This window comes from Melospiza georgiana, chromosome 11 (assembly GCF_028018845.1).
Source record: "Melospiza georgiana isolate bMelGeo1 chromosome 11, bMelGeo1.pri, whole genome shotgun sequence".
NCBI classification, from domain to species: domain Eukaryota; kingdom Metazoa; phylum Chordata; class Aves; order Passeriformes; family Passerellidae; genus Melospiza; species Melospiza georgiana.
Window position 1 is genome coordinate 15,534,446 of NC_080440.1, and position 16,389 is coordinate 15,550,834.

At 48.9% G+C, this 16,389-nt stretch overlaps 1 protein-coding gene across 2 annotated transcripts in view; it reads right to left on the minus strand.

Moving 5' to 3' along the window:
- The window catches only part of SFMBT1 (Scm like with four mbt domains 1), an 82,888-nt gene extending 67,328 nt beyond the window's left edge, over window positions 1-15,560 (minus strand). Inside the window, exons 1-2 of one of the 2 annotated variants that reach the window (XM_058031984.1) lie at window positions 15,473-15,560; window positions 13,114-13,210 (exon numbers count right to left, since the gene is read on the minus strand). The gene's annotated coding sequence lies outside the window, so the exon portion shown is untranslated. Of the gene's footprint in view, window positions 1-4,854; window positions 4,940-13,113; window positions 13,211-15,472 lie in introns of those variants that run through there. The other variant, XM_058031983.1, reaches the window with a different exon arrangement.
- Between the last annotated feature and the right edge of the window lie 829 nt (window positions 15,561-16,389).

Sequence of the window (16,389 nt, forward strand, 5' to 3'; positions counted from 1 at the left end):
CTGTCTCATAAAAAAACACACTTGAAAGGGCAGAAATCCCAGTGCCAGAGCAAGGCATTGCAGAAGAGATGATTGTGCTACTGCAAACCTCACTGAAGCCCCTCCTGCTTCAGGTTTTAACATTATTGATTGCTTACCTGGTTATCCCAGCAAACAGACTCATTAGATCAACATGGAACCCCTGCACGTGTGCAGTTTTTTGCCTCTCCTCTCGGGACTCTTCCCCAAACCAAGTCAACAAAACAAGACTGAGGGTCTGGGGTTTCTGTGACACCAAGATCCAACAGGTGTTGTACTAGGATGATTATTTTCACAGGGAAAATAAACCTAAACATCACTGTCTCCATGGAAAGATGAATGAAGACATCCCAGAGAATCCACAAGATATAAAGAAAGGGAACAAGAGGAGGGGCAGACAGGTGAAGAGAGAGACTTTGGGACCTGGGATTCCTCAGCTGTGTGGGGCACAGGCCTTCTTTATTTGCACAGCTCCCAGCTGAGCACTCCTCAGTGGTGTCTGTGGGTGACAACCCAACACTCCCAAGCCAAACAAAGCAGAAAAGTACCCCAAAGACTTATGGCTTTCCACCTTCAAAGGTTATTAAAGCATTCCCCCACCACTCAGGAGCCACAATGCAGCTCTGCATTAGTTAAAATTCACTGATTTCCCAGAGATGTGGAGAGTCACCTGGAGAGTCCCAACTGATAGGCACAATATCTTGTTCCAGCCTAAGTTCACACTCTCCTTTCTCACAGGGGAACATTTAAACTATTCAAACATGTAATTCCCCTAAGAGATGTCCTATTAAGGATGCAGAGAAAAATTCATGTTGTAATGCTTTAATTCTACAGACCAGACTTTACCAGGAACACTTAAAAAACCACAATCTCACCCATAAATAGGGGCAAAACAATGATGATAATTGTTACTATGATGATGATTATTACTATTATTACTATTGCTACTATTATTATCTTATGAACACCACCAATCCACAAAGATTGTCAGCAAAGTCTGGGAAAAAGGAGGAAAAATCAACACAGAAAACGTGTCTCACATGCACGAAATCCAACTTAAAAAAATGTATTTATATTCTGTACCCTGGGAACCAAAACTATTTTAAAATCAAAAGAGCATTAATTAGCATCTCAATGCTTCTTTCATAGGTTTTATCAATATAAAGAAAGTGGAAAGAATCATGGATTAAAGTCAGAAAAATATATAATTACAATAAAGTATCATTGCACTGATGACATGGCTTTCAAAATCATAAGATGCTAATATAAATTTAGGACAAAAATTTACTCTCATTTTTTACTTTTTCTGTACTTCAATAATGCCAACTGCTAAACATCACATTCAGGACATTTCCAGGATCTCACACACTGACAGAATGTTTGTCTTCAGCACCATTTCAACAAGCATTTGAATCAAAACAAACAAAAAAATCAACTCCTTCCCCTTTATTGTATCCCTGGACTTTTCAAGTAAGAAAGTAATCCTGAGAGGGAGAACCCCCATGACCTTAAAATCTTTAAATAACATCCACTTCAAGTTTAAACACCTAAAACTTGACAGCCACTTCCCAAAAGCAGAAGGAAAGGAGCACCAAGTCCAGTCCACTACCAGCAGCCACGCTGATGCTCCAAGAGACCAAAACAAAGATGACACAGGAAATCTGCTAATCATCAAGCAAGATTACTCAGATGAACAACACAAAAGAAAGCTGTTATAGGTCCAGAAAACATTTGTAACTTGCACAGGCTACACTGTTTCAAGTCAATGACCAATCTATAAAACACAGAATTGCACACTTAAAAAAGTCAAGAAACCAAATCCCAAGACAATTCTGTAGCATTAAGGCTGCCATGTCATTATAGGAACAATGGATGTAATGCAAGCCCTGTGGTTTTAGACACTGGAAGCTCTCTCCCCAAAATGCCCCTTGCTAAGCACCTCCAGGTTTAATTTTCCCATGCCCTTAAAGGACACTGCAGTGGATTTAACATGAATCATTTCACTGTCAGTGTCTTTGTGTAATTAAGTTGCCACGTGCCTCAGTGCATCACTTGTAGGACAATTACTTAAGCCAAGCCAGCACCAAATGAGTGTATTGATGTCTGCATCACTGCATGATGATCATGCCACGGCCAAACTTCACCACTGGAAGCACAGCAATGATGTTAAGGTGAATTCCAAACACGGTGGATTCAAAGGGCAGCCACAGAAAGGTTGTGGTCGACAGTTGTCACTGGTCTGCCATGAAATGACAAAAAATCCCCTGGAAATTGTTAGCAAAACATACCATGGCACATGTTGTTTTTGCAGTGCTCATTAACATCTTCCCCATGAGGCAGTGAAAGGGCTCCCAGAATATAAAGATCACACCATGCAAACTCTATCCGTCATTAACATGTCAGCTTACACTTAATCCACCTTTTCTACACAGCAGCAATCGCTCAGGAGATTTGCCAGGTTTAAGAATCAGATAAGATAACTCAATACTGGCAAATTAATAGTACAGGGGGAAAAACCAGCAAAGGAAAACCCATAAAGATCAATAACGACAGAGATTTGCCACTGTTCCCCTGCGTGTCCCGTGAGGAGGAGCGTGTCAGCTCTAACAAAACAGGATCCTGAGGTGTCCCAGGGTAAGTGCCCGCCACAGACACACCAAACAATGGCAAAGCCATTCTCCCAGCACTCCCGTGCCATCTCCTAACTCTAACTCATTGAAAAAGGCAGTGAGAGCAGCTTTATTTGGTTGTCCATCTTGTCTATAAGCATCTTCCCAACACAGGTTCTGGCAAGAACCAGATTTCATTCTCATCCCTCAATCACAGCAACAATTCACAAACCAAATGCAAAAGAGGAAGTGGCTGAATGGAAGGCAGGAAGGCCACTAAGTGTTCTCCCTAGAGATGATCTTTTAGATAGACAAATAGTTTTAAAGTTTTTTTAAATTGTAAAATCCATGTCAGTACCACCTACTACACAAGAAACCTAGGCTTTCAGTTAATTGATCTATTTTTATCTTCACATTGATTTGCTTAGTCCTAACAGTTGGCTTTTTTGAAACAGTCATCACAGACCACAGGCAGACCAGGAATCCATCCTGCTGGATGCTGTAGATGCTACAAGTTACAGCCCCACTCCTGAAGGAGCAAGACTTCTTGCCACTAACAACTTCTCCTCTTACAAATCAGACCTTTCTGACCAGTTCACACACATCGCAAACCTTATGTAGGTGGCAACAATGGTATTTCTGAAGTTACAAGGTGGACTATCATTTTTTCCAGTGTGAGTTTTGGTGGTGCACCTTATATTCTGCCTCACAGAACTGTTTGCTATGGTAACCTCCTGGGCTACTGACAGCAGCCAGCTACCATGAAGGAAGGAAGGTACAGCAAAGAAGCAGCAAGTTAGGCCTTTTCTTCTGCTGCAAAACATCTTCCACCAGAATTCTGCTGTCAGAGTGGGTGAAACTGACAGACACGAGGGTTACCATGTACAACCTTTTCATAATAGCAACAAGTTTCTCCAAAGTAGATATAATTGTTTCGCCAAAGCACGCATGTGACTGTGAAACAGACATCACTGGCCTCTTTCTCAATAAATGAGGGCCTTGCAGAACTGCAGCAGCGAGCGTAGTTACAAATTCACAATTAACTGCCCGCGCTATTTTTCGTCTCTTTTCATTATTTCCACTGTGTAGGGGGTGGGGGTGGGGGGGGGCTGGTAGCAAGTTCGCAAAAGCCACAGACGGAAAACTTGCTCAGTCCCTCCGATGCGGGCATTCCGCCCCGCCGCTAACAGCGGGCGCTGCCCGGGCGGGAGCCCTCCCGCAGCCGCTGTCCCGGCGCCGCTCCCTCCCCGGCCCGAAGTTGGCGTCCCGGGGCATCCCCGGCGGCCGCCCGGGCAGTGTCACCGGCGCCCGATTTACGACTTCAGGTGCAGGAGCGGTGGGCAGCGCAGACCGACTCCCCGAGAGACAAAGGCTGCGTGTCGCTCGCCGGAGCGCCGCCGGGCGCGGAGCCGCCGGAGGAGCGGAGCGGCGGCGGCGGGCGCGGCGCGCACACAATGCCCGGCCCCGCGGCAGCGCAGGCCCCGCAGCGCGGGCGGCGGCGCTGCGGGAGAGCCGGCGGCGCGGCCGCGGAGGCGGCGCCCGCCCCTCTCCCCCCACACCCACCCACCCAGCCCGACCGTGAGGCGAGAGCCGCTCTCTGACGGGCCACTTGACGGGGACCGACGCCGGCCGCTGCCCCGGGCGGGACGCGCGCCGCGCCGAGCGGAGCGCGGCCGCGCCCGGCGGGGGTGCGGAGCGGCGCGGGGTTTAAAGGTCCCCTTCCACCGCCATTTTGAGGGGGAGGGGGGCGAGCGAGAGGCGCTCGGTGGGCTCGGCCCCCCGCGGGCGCGGGCAGAGACCGGCCCCGCCGGGGCGGTGGCGCGGCGCGCACAAAGTTCCCGCGGGGGCCGGGCGCGTCCTCGGGCGGGCGCGGGGCCGGCCGGGAGGGCAACTTCGGTCGAGCGCGCCGCGGGACGCCGCGGGCCCCTGGCGGGAGCGCGCAGAGTTGCGCGCGGGCAGTTGCGCGGCGGCGCCCGGCCAGCCCCGCGCATCGCTCCTCGGCGCGGCCGAAGGCGCGTCCCCCCCCGCGCTGCCGCTGCCGCCTCCCCGCCGCGCTCCGCCTGCCTCTTCCCTCCTCCTCCTCCTGCCTCGCCGCCTTTTTCCCGCATCCAAACTTCGTGAGCCCGGAAAAACCCTCCGGGCCCCGCGCCTCGCCGGCAAAACGCCCCCAACAGCTGCGCCCGGGGCCGCTCCGCCCGTGCGCGGGCACCGCCGCCGCCCGCCTCACCTGCGGGGAGTTTTTCCAGCCCTGCGCCGCTGCCGGGGCTCGGGCTCCCCGGCGCTCCGCTCACTGCCTCATTCCAATATGGCACGGCCCGCCAGAGCGCATGCGCCCGCCGCCCGCCCGCCTGCCTCCCCCCTCCCGCCCCTCCGCCCTCCCCTCCCCTCACGGCTTTTCGGGCGCTCCGGCTCCCTCCTGCCGCGGGCGCGCCGAGCCCGCCGCCGCCGCCGCCCGCCCGGCCCCGCGGGGCCCGGCCCCGACCCCGCCCCCGCCGCGCTGCCCCGGGCTGCTGCCCCCGGACACCTGCTCCCGCCGCGCCGGGGGCAGCGCGGGCTCGGCCGCCGGTAACGGGACGCGCCGCCGCCGCGACTCTGCCGGGGCGGGGCGGGCGCCCACGCCCTGCCCGGGCGCCGCGGGAAGGGACACGGCCCGGCGGGCGAGCGGGCGGTCGGTGCCTGCCGCGGGATGCGCGGTCCCGACTCCATCCCCTCCGCCCCGGCGAGGATTTAGTCCCCTTCCCCTCGGAGAGAACCGGCCCCCTCGGTCGGGGCGCGGGGACCGGCCGTGCCCCCCCTCCCCAGCCCCCGCGGGGCCGCGCAGCCGGCGGGGCCGCGCCAGCGCCGCAGTTGGCGGGGAGCGGGCGGGCGGCACCGGCCGTGTCGTTCCCCCCACCCAGGGCGGAGACCGGCGCCCCGCGCACTCGCCGCCGCTGCCCGCGGCGCAGCGAAGCGAAAGAAAAAGGAAGCGGGTTGTGCAACACGGCGCTCCTGCCCGTGCGGCGGGGACGGAGGGGCGGAAAGGGAGAGCCCCCCGCTCCGATCCGCGCAGCCGGCCCGCACCGAGGCGATGGCCGACAACGAGCCCGCCGGTCGGCGGGGGACAGCGGGAGCAGAGCGCGAAAAGCCTTTGCGCTCCCCGGGAGCGCATCCGCCCGCCGGCGGCGGCGGCCGGAGACGGCGGCGGGAGCGCTGCGGCCGCGCTCCGGTCCGCTCGCCGGCGGGAGGGACGCGCTCCCGGGCCGCGGGCTCTCGGCCGGCTCGCCCAGCCCGCGGGCACCGGGGCTTATCCGTGCGTACGTGCCCTCGCGGCGTGCCGGACACTAGTTGCTACCGACCCGAAATGAGTGTTCGAGGCGAAGAGCGGGCGGATGGAGTGAGCTGTATGGTTTGTCTCTGGAGCAAAGAAGTGCCAACAAATAACCAGAGCGGCAGTGCCGGAACAGCGGGCAGGAAGAACGAATGGAACCATGAAGTTGCTCATTACGCATCCAGCGGGCAGATCGCTCACACCGCTCTGCGCGCCGCGGCACCGCCGAGACGCGCCGGGCTCCCATTGCTGCTGAGCGATGCGCTGCGATGCCAGGCAGGACGGAGCCGGCCACGCAGCTCCTCTCGCAGGAGAGATGCTGCTCTCCACGAGGCTAAGAAAGCTCCGTTTCCCACTGGCTTGAAGTAAAAAAGCGACGACGTTTGCCGTGGCGCTCGGGAGGGAGCACAGCGCGCCCGCCGCCCGGGACAGCGGGGCCCGCGCCCGGCGGAGCCGCCCCGGGGCTCGCAGCGGCCGCGGCGCTGCCCAAGGCCGGGCCCCGCGGGGCTGGAGCGCTTCTTGCCCGCGGTTCCGTTTCCCGGAGCGCCGGCCCGCCCGCTCCCGCTGCCGTTCCCGCCGAGGGGCGGGCGAGGCGCGGGCCCTCCGCTAGAGGGGGGTCTCGCCATGCCGATCCGCAGGGCCCCGCCGAGCGCTCCCGGCCCGGCACCGCGCTATTCACTATTCAAACGAAAGCGCTGCCGCACCGCCTAATTGAGTCCCAGCAGACACCGCCTGCATAACCGAGCGCCGCTCCAGGCAGCCCCGGGCCAGCCCAGCCGGGCTCCGTGAGTCCCCCGGAACACCTCCGCGGCCACCGCCAGGCACGGCAGCCACCCCCTCCCCTAAGCACAGCCGCTAAGAAACTGAGGACTTGTTCTGCAAAAGCCCCAAACTGGTGTGCAACCGGAAGAAAACCTCAAAAGTCAAGTATCACAAACTTCCCAGGCTGGCAAGAGCAAGAAGCACGCCCTTTCAGACTGCTCTGCGATCCTGGAAATGAGTCCTTGCTACACACAACTGCGTAGAGAAAGAAACGTGACCCACCAGTCTGATCCGTGAAACATCTAAACGATCTTCTATGTCCTATGAATCGTCACTCACAGAAGGACAGCTGTTTACAGAACCTTCGCCTGGCCAGCTCTGTGACACGTTAACTTTGTGTCATCTCTGGTGATTTGGAGGTTAAAAAGGCACGGAAAGGAAGTGGAATCTTGCTGGCACATTAGCAAACTCCTGGAACATGGGGCTAACACACTGCAAATACACATTTCATCACACGGGGGTTAAATCTCCTTATATCCTCTTTGCAGGAATGGCAATTTGTGAGAAACCCAATACCATTTTATTATCCAGTTTGGAGGATGAACTGGGTAACTAAGCTGCCATCAGACAGCCAAGGTGCCTTACTTTTATCTTCAAGGCTTTTCTAGCATCCACTCTTCTGAAACTAGAAACTTTCTAATTTCCAGTGTAAATGTATTCACTACCAATTTATATCCATTAGGTCTTTACCATTTTGCCCTTTGAATTAAATAACTTTGCTTCTCTGATACTTACCTAAAATGTCCCTATAAATAGCAATTAGATCATTCATTCTCAGTCTTTCTGCTTTGCTTTTAATCTTCTCTCCAAATAGGTTTTCCACTCCTCCTGTGTCCTTTTATACCTTCTACCCTGTGTGCAGTGTTCTAAACAAGGTCTTAACAACTGCCTTGTACCACGATATTAATATCTCACCGTCTCCTGAAAATACCTCACTCAGTGCATCCCAGAATACATTAGCATTTTTAAGACCACATTACAGAGGCATCATAGTTATCCTACAACCAATAACATACCTGCATTCCTCCTCTTGTAATCTCCTATTTGATGAACCTCTGAGCTCACTTGCAGTTACTCTAATTAATCTTTAAGTGCATGACTTCTTGCTATTACATTCCAACCCATTTCTGGTACTCCAGGCAATCGATCAATTGTGCTAGAGCAGTTTAAGATTCTATGCATTAAAAATATGCATCTTGTCCTATTTTTTAAGATTATTTACCATTCAGCCTACTCAGGGGTTTCACCTTTTCCAGCAGCTCACTTTGCAACCTGTCCACACTTTTGGCCACATAGGAAGGTGGCAAATGTTGTCCCTGTAAAGCAGCCTGCTCCTGGGCTTCTGTGAAATGCCTAGAAATTCCTCAGTATGTCCCATTTCTTCAACCAAAGCTGTCCCTGGTAACACATGAATCTCCAAGAACCACAATGGTTCACCTGTTTTCCTACAACCTCTCACTGTTTTGGCACTTGTTTCTGTTTTGGTGCAGGCTGTAGTAGGCCATTTCTTCTACAAAATTAAACTGGAATGCTTAATGCAAAATAAGCCATGTGTCTTTAGGAACCTCCTGATCATGAAAAGCCAATTCTCCTTGTTTACATTAAGTGATTAATGATGAATTCCAAATTTTCCCTGAATTGATCCACAAAGTCACATATATTGTTAGCATTACACCACCTTTTCCTTCAGTTGTTCTCTCACACTAGGGAAGACCTGTTTTGAAGCTGAAGTGTTCAAGCTGTGTGAACAGCATTAGAAATCAGTGCCCAGGTTCAAGTGCAGCCAGTTTCTCTGAGCAGGGCTTTCTGCTCCTTTCACTAAAACACTCAGTTTGCCTTTGTTTTGCTACATTAATTAGCACCACACTCCTATGGGCTGCAAGTGCCAGGAAGTCCCTCTGAATGTTTTTGTGCACAGACAGCAGGCTCAAGCTGTACATCCCTGCACTGAGAACAGCACTGGTGTGGGTTTGCAGCTCTGTGCTTGTACTCAAATGAAACTCCTGGAACAGAGCATCCCCCTTCAGCGAAGTGAGGATAATTATTTTAAAGGAGCACTGTCTGCTTTGAGTTACAGATATATTCATTCAAATTAGTAACAGGTTGGTTAAAGGCTTTTGTCCTTACTTATACGGTAGATTTGGTTGACTAAAGGTTGTGAGGTGTATGAAGAACATGTATTTGTCTTACTGGAATTACTATTTGTGTCATACATAGGAAATCCAAGAGTGTTTCTGAAATCCTTGGATGCCTTGTGACCTTCATCTGCAGCCCAGCCCATTAACGGGGCAGAAGTTGGTGTTTGTGGAGGAAACAGGGCCCTTACAAGAGCTGCAGGGCAAAGCAGCATTGCCCAGGATGCCCAAGGCTGAGCTGAGACCAAGCCCAGTCAGTGACTCTCCACAGACAGCAGGACACAGTGGCTTGAGCTCATGAAGTTTTCCATAACTACAGGGTCTTCCTCAGCAAATGCTGTTAGCTAAGAACTCCATGTCTTCTTCCAAAATGTATATTATTCTACTGCAGTGTTAAAGGACATTTGCCAAGGGCTCTTTAACCTTCAGTGCTCTCCACAGTTTGTACTTCTGGGATAATAACCAGAGATGTACAGTTTCCATTTCTGTGGCCAGCAGATCAGACTAAGGCTAACCCAAAGGATAACCTGTGGGTTACTGAGTGACATCCCTGGACTTCTCCTTTGCTCTTCCTGTTTTCAGACTTTGTTTGGCCTGAAAATTGTGGCAGTTGTAGTGCAGGTGAAAGGCTCAGCTGCCAGCCCTGTGAAGGACAATCAGTTCATCCTCAGAGGAACCCTAATGCAGGCACAAAAGAAGAGCCACTTGGACTCTTCCCTTTGCTGTTGCTGGGGCACATGAGGTGGTGCAGATCAGACCATCCAGCCCCTTCAGAGGCCTGGTTAAAGATGCCCCTGCCATTAGCAGCAGGTGCCAGGTGTGCCAGCAGGGCATGGTGTGGACACTGGAGATGTTAATAGTTCTGAGGCAACACCTTCTTTCAAATATTAGAGACAGTTCTCTTTCAAAGGCATTTTGTTGGCATACAGATAAGCTTGAGCAGGTTCAGGATGAGGGGAAGAAACAGATCCAAGTGATGTGCTCCATACCTTCCCTTCCCCAGCTGCCTGCTTTGTGGTTTACAGACTTTAGACTTGGCTCAAGAAGGCTTCAGTGCACACCATTTTAGTGATTTTAGGTAGGTGACAAAAAAAGAGGCTACTGGGCCTTTAGTTAGACATTCAGCTGGCAGCAGCAGCAAGGCTTCTGTAGCCTGGACTCTGCAGCACAGACACCCATCTTCCACCTTCTCTCTGTTCATCTTCTGAGCATCTTTTATGTTTGAATGCTTTTTCCACCTGCATTTTTGCTTCTTTCTCATTTCTCCTGACTGCTGTACATCCTATTTTATTATTTCCTATTAGCATCTATTGCACCTCACTTGGGTTGTTTGGTTCATTTTACATTTCACATTAATTCTCAAAATTGTAAGAAGAATAAATTCATGGAAGAAAACTGATCTTTAGCAGCCATGGTGCTGTTCATTTTACATATGTAATTTTCCCCTGCCCTTTGTTTAGTCTATTCAGACTTAGCTTTTCAGAGAGTTTTAATTTCTACTTGTGCAACAGCTCCCTGTATATGAGGTCCAGCATTAGCTCTGTTCCCCAGGTTCATGTCAGTAATTAAGATATTAGGATAGCTCCCATACCATGAAAATCCTCATAATTTTAAAATTTTTAACACAGCTGAAGATTTTGCATGTGTAAGGCGCATCACACAGGTCACAACAGAGAGGGATAAATTTCTCAGGCTAAAGCCTGGGAGAGATGAGGGGAGAAACTATGAGTAATCTTGCACTTTTCCTAAATTATAGGCAGAAGTGCTCGATGCCCTTTCCCCAGCTCAGTGAATACCAAATAGGAAATTACTGCTAACTCTGAAGATCTGTGATGCCTGGTAAAAATACAAGAAGTTCTATTCCTCCCTAATCTAGTTCCTTCCAGTCTTCTTCATCTTTTTTGGTAAAAAAGACCTTTTCCTTGGTCTCTGTGCATCTCCTGTTGCCTCTGGAAGTTCTGTGAGATGGCACAAGAGAAACATCCCAGCCTATAAGAAACAGTGAAACAATCCCAAAGAGACCTTAACAATGACCTTACAAAAAGCCATTACCCAGCTCTGAAGGTAAAGCTGGACTGGGAGCACTTCTGTTACTGCTTAAACACATTTCTTTTTTCCTTGGCATCAAGAGGACGAGAAAGTTCCAGAGGAGAAAAAGGAATTTTCTGTCCCCTTCTTCTAGTACAATTTTAGTAGCAGGCACCTGTATAACTGTCATAGAGGACTGAAATATTGTTTGTGCTTGTGGCAGGCAGAACACATGAACATTTAGGCACCACTTGCTTTTTCATGTGCCCATGGTTTTATATCTCTGCAGTGTGGGCTGTCCCTGTGGGCACATCACTGCAACAGAACCAAGGTGGGCTGCAAAACAAGGAGAGCCAGGCCCAGGAAATTCAGAATAAAAGTGAAGCAGAGGGAAAGTTGTAGTCACACAACTGAGAAAAGCTGAGTATAGGAATGCTGCATAAAGAAGATACTATGAGAACTAGAATATTCACCTTTAGAGAAAAACAAAGCTCCTCTGTTGACATGATATTAACTGTGCTCTTTTATGGCTGTCCTCTTAACATTCCTACCACTTCCCAGCTTCTCATACAATTAAAATTAACCTCTGTAAAGATGGTTTACATCAACACCCACTGCTGAAGTACCCTGGACTTCATTCAGGCTGTGCCCTTCCCACTGTTAATTTTCAAATACTGTCCAAATTGTCAATATTTCCACTGTATTTCACTATGATCTCATCAAGTGCTTAGTAAGTATTTGCAGGAAGAGATACAGGGAATTCTTAGGGGGGGTTTAAAGTGATATAGATAGAAAAGAGAAGCAGACAAACATGCTTTTTAGTGATAAAATTCAGATACCACTAGGAGATTGTGCAAGAACAATATTATCATTTACCTGAGAACAAAAACTCAATTTACTGCTTTCAATTTACAGGCAAAGTGATTTTTTCCCCCCAGATTAAAAACATTTATGTAGTTTTGGAAAATCCTGATCAGCCTGAGCTAGGAAAACCATATTAGGAAGACCTATTATAAAGAGCAGTAAAGCAGCCCATCTTGTTTCATTATGCAAGCCAAATGAAACACAGAAATTAAGCCAAGAGCGGGAAAACAACTAAGACTTAAAACTGTGTTGGGAATACTCCAAAGACTCATTAACAGATGAAAAAGTATGATTATCTTATTAGGAGTACTACCACCCATACAGAAGCTCTGATCAAAACAATAATTAAACCACCAATAACAATCTCCCTGCATCATTAAATACTTTTGTACAAATAAATTAACTCTGCCAGCCAGAAACATCAAATGGAGATAATTTACCTCAACCAGTTAATAAGTCCAAATATTCAGAAAGCCTCTTGCATTCTTACCTGGGAATGTGCTATCATTTTTCTTCCAAAAAAAGCTTTTAAATAAATGATTTTGACAGCATTCCTATACATTTTTGTATTTACTCCACCACAGATAAATCAATGAACCATGTGGCTTGAGATAACAACCTGTCCCTTTGCCAGTGGTGAAAACTGATTCTCTTCCAACTAGCACATGCAGCTGGGCAGGAATATTTATTTCTGAGCAAAGTAAACGGACACTCAAGTGCAATTGTTGATATGCAGAATCTGGCAACAAATCAATACTGACTTTAAATGCCCAATTTATGCCATTACTTTTTAATACCCATGAATCTTGTTAAAATCCCATAGCATGATGTCCTGAAGTGACACAGCCTGCTTAATTTCTTTTGGTTTGTGGGTTTATCGAATTTGAGGCTTTAAGAATCCTGTTATTGGTGTCAGTTTCAGGCTTTTCCCTTTTATTGGCTTGCTTTGAAATATCTCTGGAGCTCTTATACCTTCAATTTGATTTTTTTCCCTGTGTCTGAGAAGGGTGCAGGTCTGAATTTGGCAGGTGTGTATTAATGCAATGACCTTACAGAGGCAGCCACTACTGATATCTGGGGTTTTAGGGGCAGATACACTGCCTTTATTTATGCTCCTTTAAATAGTCTTAAGAAGTGTAAATATATTACACAATTTGCCATATTATTCAAAACTGCATTCTTGAGCTACATGTATAGAAGTGCTCATGTATATGTACCATGTTGTAATATAATTATCAAAAATCCAAGATCAGGATGAATAAAATTGCCTATATTTCCTAGATCAGACTCCAAATATGATGCAGAAGCCAGGAATAAAGCAAAAACTAACCTTTCAGATGCACTGCCAAGAATGGGTCAGGGCTAGGATTTATCAGCAAAGCAGCACTTGTGGGGATCTTCAGCCACTCCTGCCCATGCTGGACCTGCTTTGGGGAAAGCAGAGTGGTGCAGAATCAGGGATGTGTTATTCTGGAAGCTTTAACTAGCAGAAAGCTCAAGAGAGTGTAAAATTACTGTTTTGAAATAGATGGTATCCAAGAAACCTTGTGTTACCATGAAGGCTTAATATGTATTTTTAGGAGCACCCCACAAGACAAGTTCAGCCTGTTCATGGCAGTGAGGAGACAGGAAACCCCACTGGAAGAACAGAGGAGAAAGAGAACTTTGTTTTCTGGTGTGCTAGACTCAACACCATCTTTGCCTAACTACTGTTTTAGCCTTGATTTGTGAATATATTACGTGGCTGAACAGGTTTACATGTTTATTCATTTTCTCCCTTAATTTAAGAGGAAGTTGTACAACAAATCTAACTGTACTGCCCTAGGGAAAATCCAGGCTGTGTCCCACAAGAGATGCAGTGATCAGCACAGCCATGAGCTGATTGTGCCTGGGTTCCTTAGGAAATTCTAGCCAATTTTTGGAGCTTAATACAGTGAGAGTCAGACCCTTTGCTCACTGGTGTAACAATTACTGCTGCACTGTCAGAAAGCAGGCCAGTCCCTGGAAGTGTCATTGAACATTTGACTATTTTGGGCCTTATTTTGTGTTCTTTTGTGTCTTCTCTAAGGATCAATCTCTGAGGGACAGTAAACCAGGAGGACTGGTCTGATCCATTCTAACAAACCCAATATTCCTAAATCGTGCTCTTTAGTTTCCCAAATTAACTTACCTCACAGTTTCCCCTTTGTGCCTGGAAAGATTTATTGTTTTTATTCAACCTGAAAATCTGCTGGCATTAGATATATTAGGATACCCACAGGTGGTTCTTTTGTCATCCTATCACTGCAGTGGGAAGATAGCAAAATAAATCAATAAAAACAATGTCTTGGCTGATGCTTGGGGAAACCAATCTGTGGTGGAATATATAGCTCAGCAGCAGACTGCCCTGTGCACAGGCAGCACGAGGTACCTTGGCTTCCACTCACTGGAGATCTCAAACAAGGATTCTGGGTTTTATTTAGTGTTTTCCCACCACTCAAGTTTCTAATTCTGTGTCCTCTTTAAAATAACAGTGTCTTATCTTTTTTTGTTTGTGTCAGATACACACCAGAGTGAGGGTTATTTTGCCACAAGGTCAGCTTTTCTTTCTTTGACTTGAGCACTGTTGCAGCAAGAGCCTGGTATAAAGCTGGTTTTCAGTTGCCTCTATCTGAGGCTTGTTTTCAAAGACTGTATGCAAATCATGCCAGTGCTGCCTTCTGCACTTCCTCCATTTTATTTTCTATTGAGACTGAATGTGAAGAGCTGCAGTCTATTTAGAACACCATGGCTCTCGCAGCAAAAAAACCAAAGCTATTTCCAAAAGTGGAATTTCTTAGAATCAGTGTATTTTCTTCTTCTTATAATAGAAATGAGTATGAGCATTCTGAGCCTTTAGTTATCCTCCCAGGTCTGAGAAGATGTGAGGAGAAGCAGAGCGGGCATGGAAAGAAAAGCAGTTGATTAGTAAATCCATTTAAGGATTTAATCCTTTGTTAAGGAAGCAGCATCGAGCCTGCTGGAGTGAAGTGAAATGCAGGAGAAACAAGTGCCAATTTACCCTAGAGCTGCATTCCCCAAGTGACTTTCCCCTGGGGATGGAGTGGACATCAGCAGGCACAGGAGCTCCTGGCTGAACTTGTACCCAACACCCCCAGCTCCAGGGCACACAGGTGGTGCTGTGTGGCTGTTTGGGTGAACTATTTACTGCTGGACAAGGGTGAGGCACTGCCCACCCTGGGCAAAACCATGGCACGTGCCCCACACAGGCACTTGTGCTTGTTGCCCTGGACTGTGGGGGTCTTCTGGAGCCCAGATTAGCATGAGGAACATGGCTCAGAATTCCAGCTAAGCCAGGAAGGAATGCAGCAATGCCTGTCAGGATCTGTGCCCTCAGAAGAACAGTGCTTTGTCCTGCTTTTGCCATGGATTTCATACTTGAAGCCACAGAAAACTGGAAATTCATAAAGATGGAACTGAAACCATTTAACAATCAAAGCCATTGAATGGCCTCCACTGGGAAGCACAGCTTTGGTTTTCTGGTGTCCTGTTAAGAGAAGACTGGCACTGTGTGCTTTGCAGATCTGGGTGATGCATTACTATTTTTTAGCTTGAATACAGTGTGCAAGCACAGATCCAAAACGTGAAATACAGAAGGGGCAAACAGGGGCTATTTCCTTACAGGCTCCCATACACAGAATATTTCTTACCTCGTCAATCAAATACAGGAGGTACTCAGTGGAGGTAATCACACAATAGAAACAGGCCTCCTGTTTCCCAGAGCTTCTAGGTTTGAATTCCCCTTCCTGCAGAGCCAGGTGTCCCATGTTTCTGTTGCAGGAGTGAAGCTCTGTGTGTCTCTGTCAAGGAAAGCATTTGTTAATTGCTACCAAAAAAACCTGGAGTGAATAAACATTTAACTAAATAGCTAAAACATGCATAAGGTGTCATAGGCAATTTTCAGCACTCTCAGCTGCAGCACAAGATGCTCGTGCAGCAAGAACAGCCATGCCAGATGTTAGGCAGGAACCTGCTTGTTTCTACTATGCTGGGGTGGCTTTGAGTTGCTGATAATTGTGCAGAGCCCTTGCTGAGGCAGAAAAAGCCTCCCTCAGCATATCTGAGACTCCTCCAGCATCAGCCTTTGTGCTGTATTTGCATCCAGCCTGAATGGTCAGGCAGCCTTGCAGTGGATTCAGGAGCCAAGACTTGGTCACCTCATTTATGTGAAACAGAGGCAATGCAATTATGCAATTACTATTGTGAAGCAGGAAATTCCCCCCCTCCCTTTTTTTTTTGGTGGACATTCACTACTTGCTGCAGCAAGAAAGAGTGGTGGGGGGCTGATCACCAAAATTACTCCGTCAAGAGTTCGATTTGCCCTTTTCCATCCCCGGGCGGCCCGCTTTCCGGGGTGTTCTGGGGTTTTTCGGACAGCAGAGGGTGCCAAACCCCCGGAGGGAGCGCGCCCAGGCCGGCAGCTCCCGGGCATCCCCCGCAGTCCCGGCCCCTCTGGCCGGGGTGTGCTGGGGTTTGCCATGTGCCAGCACTCCCAGCCCCGCTCAGAACATTTTTCCCTGCGGATCAATCCAGCCTCTTGCGAGCCAAGTTATTTTCTCTCTGATGT